The sequence below is a fragment of the Myotis davidii genome, unplaced genomic scaffold (genome assembly GCF_000327345.1).
Source record: "Myotis davidii unplaced genomic scaffold, ASM32734v1 scaffold269, whole genome shotgun sequence".
Classification (NCBI taxonomy): Eukaryota; Metazoa; Chordata; class Mammalia; order Chiroptera; family Vespertilionidae; genus Myotis; species Myotis davidii.
In genome coordinates, this window is record NW_006383008.1 from 1,701,790 (window position 1) to 1,711,770 (window position 9,981).

Genomic DNA, 9,981 nt, shown 5'->3' on the forward strand with positions numbered 1-9,981 from the left:
GGGAGGAGGCATCCTAAAATTGTAGAACTGATAGTACTGGTCTCAGCATACATCAATCAGACCATCAAACCTCAGAGGGAGGGCAGGGGAGGGTGGAGGGAAGGAGGCAAGATCAACCAAAGGACTTGTATGCATGCATATAAGCATAACCAATGGACACAGACACTAGAGGGGTGAGCATGAGCAGGGGGGTTGGGGGGGGAATGGGGGGATAAGGACACATAGGTAATACCTTAATCAATAAAGAAAAAAATAATAAAGCATTTTAACAGTATTCAAACAAATTTTTTAAAAAATCAGGTGCCTATACTTGTATATGAAAATTTCTGATACCGAGAATTAATCAGATGCAACCTTATTATGCAATGTGACCAATAAGATGCAGCACTATTATATGACCTATATATTTATGATTAAAGACAGGGCAGTCACACTGGATGCTATTGTATTGACTGTTGTCACATTTTTATTTGACAAGGAAGAGTTCAGTGCCCCTGACTAAATAGTCAGGTATTACATGTTTGAAAAAAATTCTTGCAGCACACTGGCTGAAAAATTACTGCCTTAGTACGTTATTTTTAAAACCTTGTGCTCCTAACTACTACACACTATATTGCCCCTCTGGGATTATAATGATTAAGTGAGATGACATGTGAGGTGCCTGGTACATATGGAGCCAGGACTACATAGTGACCCCTGTGAGAATCACCTGTGAAGCTCTGGAAAAGTACATGATTGAGCCCCATCTGTCATGATAGACTGGTTTAGTAAGTCTGAGAGACTCCTTTGTTGATGGGCTCTGGATCCGGGATGGTTTTAGAATAATTAATTACGATGGGACCAGACTATCCAAACGATGTATGCTGACCCTCTGTGCAGGTTGCATATCAGTATTGTCTGAGTCTAAAGTTTACTTTCTGCATCATGAAGAGAAGAAGAAAAGAATTCCTGGAGATAAAGATTTGGGGTCAGCAAGGTCAGGAGAAGAGGAAAGGAGGTTAATCATAAAGTAGGCAGAACAGGGATCCAGGAAGTTGATAAAGGAAAAGCAGCCCAAGTGGGTGGATTTGCAAAGTTCTACCATAAACACGGCCACCATATAATTTATTGCCCAAACGGGGACACTTGGGAGTGATAAGGGCACCAATTATATTAGGACAACAGGGACAATAGCATGAACTGGAATGTCTTGAACAAACTAGGCAGTATGGTCATCCTAACCACAAAAGACAAGGGAGGTCTTGAAGGCCACTTGGGAACAGGATGCAACCCTCTTATCTCCAGCAACACTGAACACTCAGAAATGAGCCATCTGTCCCAACTAACACTTGTGAATGGACATCCCCTCCTCCATATTTCTCCATGCCCTTAAACACCAAGAAAAGGAGGGTGAGGCCCTGGACAATTGGTGGTGTGATGGGAAAGCTTCTGTACTCGTACCTGGAAGGCTTGAACTGAAGTGGCTCAAAGCATGCTGAATTGGGATTGTGCCTAAAGACAGCTTGTGTACAAGCTGAAAATATATAGGAACTGAGCATGTTAAAGGATTAAAATGGGTTGATGCATCTGAAATAGCTATCACTTATTGCTTGATAGCTGCTCTTACCATACTAACAGGATTGGATTACTTGTTAGGAGAAATGATGAAATATTAGATCTAAATCCCTATAGAAAAACCAAAGCTTTACATTCAGAGCTTTTGGGTCACTAATTCCAGGGCTCTTCTCTGTTTGCCATTGTCACTGCTCTAACAATAGAATTATGTCTTGGGAGCACATATGCATGGAATTGGAGAAGAGAGGCTTACAGGATCCTGAGCAGAGATGAAGTTGTGTAATTTTTAATGTAATGATGATAAGTAGGTAATATTGTAATTGCTTCCTGTGAGGAAAAAGACAACATATTGGTCATTATAAAGATTAATAATTTTGGGACAAGAATTTAATCAAAATGGTTTAGCTAGCACGTGGGAGTTGAGAACTAATCCCTGAGATGAAAGGAAATAGATAACAGTGTACAGTCTTAATGAGCAGGAACATTTCTTGGTTGCGTGAGAGACCACAGTCCTTAGAAAGTTGCCTGATTTTGAGAAAGGAAAGCCACAACAATGCCATCTGACTGACAATGAACTCTGCTTATGGTTCTGAAGCAAGTAAAACAATAAAAGGATTTATGTGTGGGATTGATTACTGACATTCACATCTGGACGTAGAGGGGACACTGAAGTAAATATAAACAATATTGATTTCTAAAATAAAGTTTCAGTCCATTTTCTTATTCCAGAAGGATAATTATTGATTAAGTTTAATGTATATATATTTGGTAGTAATAATTCCATTTAGAGATAATGATTTTGAGCAATTTTGCTATTTTAGTGTACCTTGTAGCATGTGTATATGGGAAATATCATAGCCAGATTTTAAAAAAAAATATCTTCCTGCATTTCAAGGCCATCCAATAACTAAACAACTATATAATGGAAGTGATTATTTTAGAATGATCTATAATTTGCTTTCATTTTTCAATGATGCTTTTTATATAGCAGTATGTTTTGGTGTAACATTTAAATTTTACTTTTAGTTTACCTTTTTTAATATATGGCATTATGATTTCATATATGTTTATATGTGCTGGTTAGTATATAAACAGAAGTTGCTTTTTAATTCCCCAAATAAGAAATGATACAAATGGGCTCCTATTTATTATTCAGATTACTATTAGTGCATAGAGTATGCAACTCTCTATTAACTTCATCCATTGCTCCTTAGGCCATTATTCATTCATTACTCAATAATTTCTACAGCAGCCATCCTGCTTCTGCTGCTGGTCCACAACTGATGCTATTATTTCAGATAAGGAGCTAAGAAATATCACTAAAATTTATCGAAGGAAACATTGAGAGAGAATGAGAGAGCGGCAGAGACAGAGAAAGAATGGGAGGAAGGGAGGAAGAAAAGAAATTACTTTTTGCTTTACAGACATTGCAGAATTACATCACCAAAGCGAATGAGTAAATGGCCTCCTACTTATTCTTTTCCATTATGTTGCTGGCCATGGTGCTTCTGGAGGAATAGCAAAAGGTAAGATAAAAGGTTCCCAAAGGTCCGGATTTAAGAAATTCTGAAGCCTCAAATTGACATTCTTATCAAGGCCTTTAAATATAGGTGTCTCCCAAAATGTATACACACACTTTGAATAATTATAAAGGCAGTGTTTATTAAAATAGATTTCACTTTTAAAATTAAGCTATCAGCTGTTAAAGTGTGTATACATTTTTGGGGACACCCTGTATTTAGGTTGCTACATTCTATTTTTTAAGAGACCCACTTTTAAGGTAGGTCAAATGTGTGACCCACTTTCGAATGTAGATATAAGATTAATGTCATGATTTTGTAAAACTTTCTCTGCTTACATGTCATTTATTAAGCAAAAAGAATGCAGACATTTAAACTTTGCTTAATAAATTTTAAAAGAGAAGTGGCTTTTCAAATCATTTCCTCAAATTGTTAATTATTCATTCATTCATTCATTCACCACAATTTTTTACTGATCTAGTTACTGTGTACCAGGCACTATTCCAGAAGCTGGGGATACAGCAAGGTAGATGACAAAGTCTCATGGAACTTGCAGTTGTACAATGTTAGCTGCCGTTTCAGTTATCTTTCGCTCCATAACAAACCATCTCAAAACCTAGAAATTTAATACAACAACTCATTATTATCCCTCATGGTTGTGCAGATTGTTGGAGCTCACCTGGGCAGTATTCCCTTGGGCTCTCTCATATAGTTGCGATAGGGGTTGGTGTTATCTGAAGGCTAAATTCATCTCCTCACCCCCTAGACTCTAGGGCCTAGATAGAATAATATCCAAGTTCCATGCCGCTTAATCTCCCCAAACTAATCTCTCATGACTTTATCAAAGTGAATTCTAGGTATGTATTTACCTATGACCCAAAATGCCAAAAAAAAAAAGAAAGAAAAAAGAAAAAGAGAGAAAAAAAAAGCTGTTTGTGGTTTATTGAATGGCAATTTAGTTCCATTCTGTTTAATGAATTTTACTGAGTATTTATTGAGTGTAAGCTCTGAGCTAGGACGAGAGGTAAGAGTTATGATGAGAAATAAGCATACTTCTTACTTCCTGTTGGAATAAGAGAAGTGTATAAGTTATCCCGTGTCAGGGTGGCATTTAAGTGCCGTAAGAAGTATAAACTATGCAATGGGAAATCAAAGGAGAGAAAAGTGAGAGCCCTCCTGAGAAGGGTTTATTTGCCTTAATTGCTGCTGTCACAAGGAGACTGAAGCTGCCATTTACAGGGGAAATCATACAAAAGTAATTAGTTTAGAATTAAGGTGCTGGAGAGTCCACTCTCTTTATGTGGCTGGTATATTTGGTGATTGCATGCAGGTCTTCCACTCCTTGTGAACACACTTCTGATGCTGGAGGAATTAATGGGCCAAACTTCCCAGACATGAGTGGGAATGAGACTTTTATGATATCTCCAGAAAATGAATTTTCTGAGACTTGCATGGGAGGATGGAATGTAGAAGAAGGCTTTATTTGTGCAAAGTTACATTTCTCGGTTCCAAAGCCCCTGCCCCTTAGGCCAGTCCTGGGAGAGGGACAGCTGGGAGTTCAGCAGAGCCGGAAGCATGGCCAGTGTCCAGAGTTTCTGTTCCATGTTGCAGCTGGGTATTGCTCAGCATTCAGGCCAGATTAAAGTCTATTAGTCCATGTGTGGAGTCCCAAGAGGGCCGGAGCTGGAGCGCAGAGAGAAGAGAGAGAGAGAGAGAGAGAGAAAACGTCCTTTGTTTGGAAGTTTATATATTTAGATTACTGGCTTGCATTGGCCCTGCCCATTCTGGCCACTGACTTGCTCCCAGGTGTGATTGATGGTCAAGTACCTTCCCCTGTCACTCAGATCTTACTGGGCATGTGTCTAAGCTGCCTTTGTCCAGTCCCTTCCCCCATCAATGAGCAGGAAACAGACTTGGAGTGTTAAATGCAGCTTTTGGCAAAGCTGAACAAGTGGTATTTGGTCTCCCCTTTTACCCCTACCCAGGTTATTACAACAGTATCATGTTCACATTTCTGGAGAGGCTACTGCCTTCTGTGTGGCTTTGATTTTCCCACGCTGGTAGACACTGCTTCCATTTCTCTGTGCTGTGCTGGTGCAGCACAGACAGACTCACCGTGACACTCACTGTGGGCTTTGGTGCAGTGTGCTATCCTGAGAGAGCCCTCTTTAATGTTATGGAGAAGGTGTGACCTCTGGCAAAGTCTCAGATCTTCATATTTTATTAGGTGCCAAATGTCCCTTTTATACCTAGCATCTACATTTATATACATTAATCTTCTTTGATTATAAAGTTGCCAGAGAAGAGCCAATGGAATTAGTTTGCTGAGGCTGCCATATCAAAGTAACACAGGCTCAGTCAGTGGCTTACACAGCAGAAATTTATTTTCTCATAGTTCTGGAGTGTGGAAGTCTGAGAACAAGGTGTCAGCAGGGCTATTTCTTCTGAGGCCTCTCTCCTCAGCTTGAAGATAGCTATTCTTTCTCTCTCTCTCTTTCTCTCTCTTTAAAATATATTTTTTTTATTGATTTCAGAAAGGAAGGGAGGAGAGAGAGAGAGAAACATCAATGATGAGAGAGAATCACTGATCAGCTGCCTCCTGTACGCCCCACACTGGAGACCAAGCCTGCAACCCATGCATGGGCCCCAACCGGAATCGAACCTATGAACTCCTGGTTCACAGGTCGACACTCAACTACCAACCACACCAGCAGGGTTCTCCCTGTTTCTTCACAAGGTTTTTTTCCTCTGTGCCTGTCTGTGTCCTAATCATTTCTTCTTATACGGACACCAGTCACACTGGATTAGGGCCCACCCTAATGACCTAACTTCATCACCTCTTTAAAGGCTCTATCTACTTCCAAATACAGTTACAGTCTAAGATACTGGGGTTAGGACTTCAACTTATGAATTTTGAAGGAACACAATTCAATCCATATTACTAATCTTTGTCAGATTTTAGCTGCATGTAATTAACTTAAAGGAAATAATTTGATCTTGGTGCTTTCTGCATCTCTTCAAGTTGGTTTATGCTGCAGTTTAAACTGAACATTTCTATTAATGATAATTGGGACTTCTACCCACCGAGGTACCCTGTAGCATTGGATGGTACCTTGGTCAGAATCAGGTCAAACTCCTTTATTTTGGAGGCCCAGTTATGGTGACTAAAGTCAAATAATTAAAAGCAGAGTTTAGATCTCAAGGTTCTGCTTTCTGATTCGCCATGCAATGTTATACCTGCCTTATGATACTACATAATTTGCTAAAGATGACATGGAAACACTGAAAAATCTTGGTCTCTCTTTAGCCATCAGAAATAAAATTAAAAATAGGTATTAGTTTGAAACAAGTACTGGGAACATATTTAACTTATTCTAAAGAATAAATTGCTTTTAAACCCCAAAGTTACTATAAAGACTTAATATATTGCTATGTATTTGAGGAAATTATGCTAATTACAAATGTGTGATTACCTGTTTTTTCCCCAACTGGACTTCCATTAAAAAAGATGTGTATGTTTACATGCCTTTGCTTATCCTGTGACTTTACAAAGGACAAAAACACACTCCTTTAAAAATATTGTCATTAGTGCAGTTTCCATTTTTGTTAGCTTGATTTGGGAGATTTCAATCCAACTCCAATGATGGTAAATTTTTATGAAATAAAGAATCTGTGGGAAACCCTAAAGTAAAACATTTTATTTATTTATAGAGTACTATAAATATATGAAGCACTGAGTGTATAATGATAATGGTGATAATGATGTTTTTGTCATGGCATATACTTACAGTGTTTATTATTTACTGGGTAGAGTGGCGAGTGCTTTACACTCCTTATTTCATTTTATCCTCACAATTATCCTTACTTATATGGTAACTTCTTTTATTATCCCCAATTTATAGGTGAGAAAGCTAAAAATATAAGTGCTGAAAATACTAGTTTGATCTGTCCTGTTGCTAGTCAGTGAGAGAGGGGCTATCCCAAGGACACGTGTTCTCCAAAGCCAGGTCTGAGACCACAGTGGTGGTGGGCTACTTACCATCACCACATCTGTAGTCTACTTGTAATTCTCAGTGCCAAGCAAACAAAACTCATTGAGGCTAGAAACAAATATGACTAATGCTTATATCAAAGATTCCCAGAAAAATAAATTGTCAAAGGTCAGTGATATGCCACAATGAATCTTACAGGGAAGGTGGTACTGGGCTGTACATAAAAGGAAAGATAAGAGATCACCATGGAGAAAAGTTTAGTATAGAGAGAGGGAACAACATATGTCAAGACTTAGAGGTGAGAGAATGTGGATATGCTCAGTTGTCTTACTCAGATCTGGGTTAATAGTTTGCCTTGCATTTTTTTTTTATCCCTCATCCCTCTGCCCCCAACCAAGGATTATTTTATGCCTTTGGTTTCTTTACTTTCACAGGTGTAGGGGACCTAGACTATCTTGTATTGCTTGAGCCTGTCTTACATCATCTTCTATCTTGAGACTTTGCAGTCTTGCGGTTGGCCTTATCTTTGATGAATCAGTGCTGGCCTTTGAGGTGTACACGTTTGGTGCTGCATTAACATCCTTGGTGATGGCCTGCTGATAGAGGCTTTGAAAGGCTGATTAATTAGACCTTCATACCTCAGGCATTTCAAGGGCTCAGAGAAGAAAGGTCAGCTCTCTAAATGAGACTCCCAAAGACAAGCACCAAAAGCTTTATCTTCTTTGGACAATATCTTCCTATATTTACTATGGCATATTAGTTGGTTGTACTGATGATAGTAAGCGAGAGAAGGCTGAACAAAGAAGGGGTGGGGAAAGGTTTTGATTTGAGGGAAGGGTTGTAGGCTCTAGTCTCTTTTGCCAAATTTCACTCATTAAATGGTCTTGGCTCTCATGTCCCTTACATCTGTGATGCTGATATGTTTTCCATAGATAAGAAATACATCTATGAATCAAGTAAATATTACCATTTTTCAAGGCTCAGCTATTGACTTCTACTTGAGACAGAACTAATTAATCCTAATGGTTAAATCTCATACAGAGACCTAAGATTCCAGCAAATGTGTCCCCTCCTTCCCTTATCTAACAGTTTGGACTGAGAGAGCTTTGAATGGCCAGATATTATAATGGACATTTCCTGGGCTTCTCTCCTCCCAGCTGACTGATAGGGTGTCTTTTTAAACAGACACCCTATCAATCAGAATTTGGAGACCATATGGTGCCCTCCAAACAATTATGGATATGGGGAATAGCCTCCCTCCACACTGTCTGCTATATTAACTTAGGGAGGTGGGAGTTGGTCTAGATTTTGTTTTGGCCTCCTTGAAACATCAAAGAATGAGACAAAGCAATTGGACACCACAGTATTAGAAACCCTTCTGAAGGTGGAGCAGCAAACTAATTTTTCCTTTACCCTTTGAACACGTTGCTTCCCCATTGTCAATTAGGAGAGAAGTCAGGTCTCTTGTTATAAAGGAAAATGGGAAAAGTTGGCAAGAATTAAGAGAAGATGGTTTCAAGTGTTTCCCCCTGTATTTTCAAGAATAATATTTGCACATGTAAAAGGGAAGGAGAAAAAATGGTAATTTTTGAAGAGGTTGCCAGCAAGCTAGCGATGAGAGTGCAACTGTGAAGGCTCTAAAAGAATGCAAATAGCCACAGCAGCCTTGGTTTACTTTCATTGAGATGGCCGAGGGAGCAGAGAAAAGAGATTAAGCCACTTTCCTCCTCTTGGACTCAAACTCCTTTCTTTCCCAAAAGTCTACTTCTTTTCTTTCTTTGCTTTTTTTTTTTTTTTGCAACCCCCCAAATCCATGTTTATTTTTCAACATAGTGTACAATTTAACATATCATTTATCTGATTTTTTTTTTTTTTTTTTTTTTTTTTTTTTTGCAACCCCCCAAATCCATGTTTATTTTTCAACATAGTGTACAATTTAACATATCATTTATCTTCTCTCATTATGTTGTATACTTAGGACTTCATAAACATCTTGTTCTCAGAAGGATTCCAGAAGAAACCACAGTCACCCAGGATTATTCCCCACTTTACCTCAGAGCAGCACAATACTATCTAGGTAATTCTATTTTTACCGTCTAATGAGGGCACTCAATCTAAACTTGCACACAGCCGAGAGCCAGTGCATTTCTGGTTCATTTTAAGCTGAATTAGGGTTTCAGATTCTCCTGAAAACGGATGCCTGCAGTGCCTGCTTCAAGGCAGCTCATGGCTTCTTCCGGTCAGAACTCAATGTTCATTTCTCATTACCATGAAAAAAGCCCTCCGGCTGTCCAACCAGCTGGAATTTTTCACCAGCTCTGAATAAACATTTCAACCCATAATGAGGCATTGTAGATTTGATGAAGAATGTGGAATAAGAGACAGAGTAATTTACATCTATGCTGGCCACCCATTAAAGTTTTTCAGTAAATGTGGGTGAGGCAGAAAGATGGCTATGGTTTTCAAAATATGGAAGAACAGTGGAAAAAGATTGCTGTTACCCAATGTACTGCCCCACGAAAGAAACCGGAAAAGCTGTTGTCCTTGCTGGTGTGGCTGACTGGTGTGCAGACCTGCTCTGCGCAAGAAAACCTTCCATGGAGATGAAGTTGGATCCCCAAGAGCAGGCCTTAAATGTGCACCCTAAGAGCTGCCCCCGCAGGATTCATCACTGCCCTGCATTCCTGAAGGTGGGAGTTTGGGTCTGGAAGGAGGGCAAACTGAGGTAGAAGGTTCTGGTGTCAGAGCAGCCTGGATCAGCCTCCTCTCTGACCTGCGATGCTCCCCAAGACCCCAGAATTGGTGGCCTCCTGAGCGAGTCAGAATATTTGGGGCAGAACTCCTTGGACAGCACCAGTAAATTCAGAACTTTCCCTGGGGTCTTTAAGGAATTCTCTGAATCCAACCTGTACTGC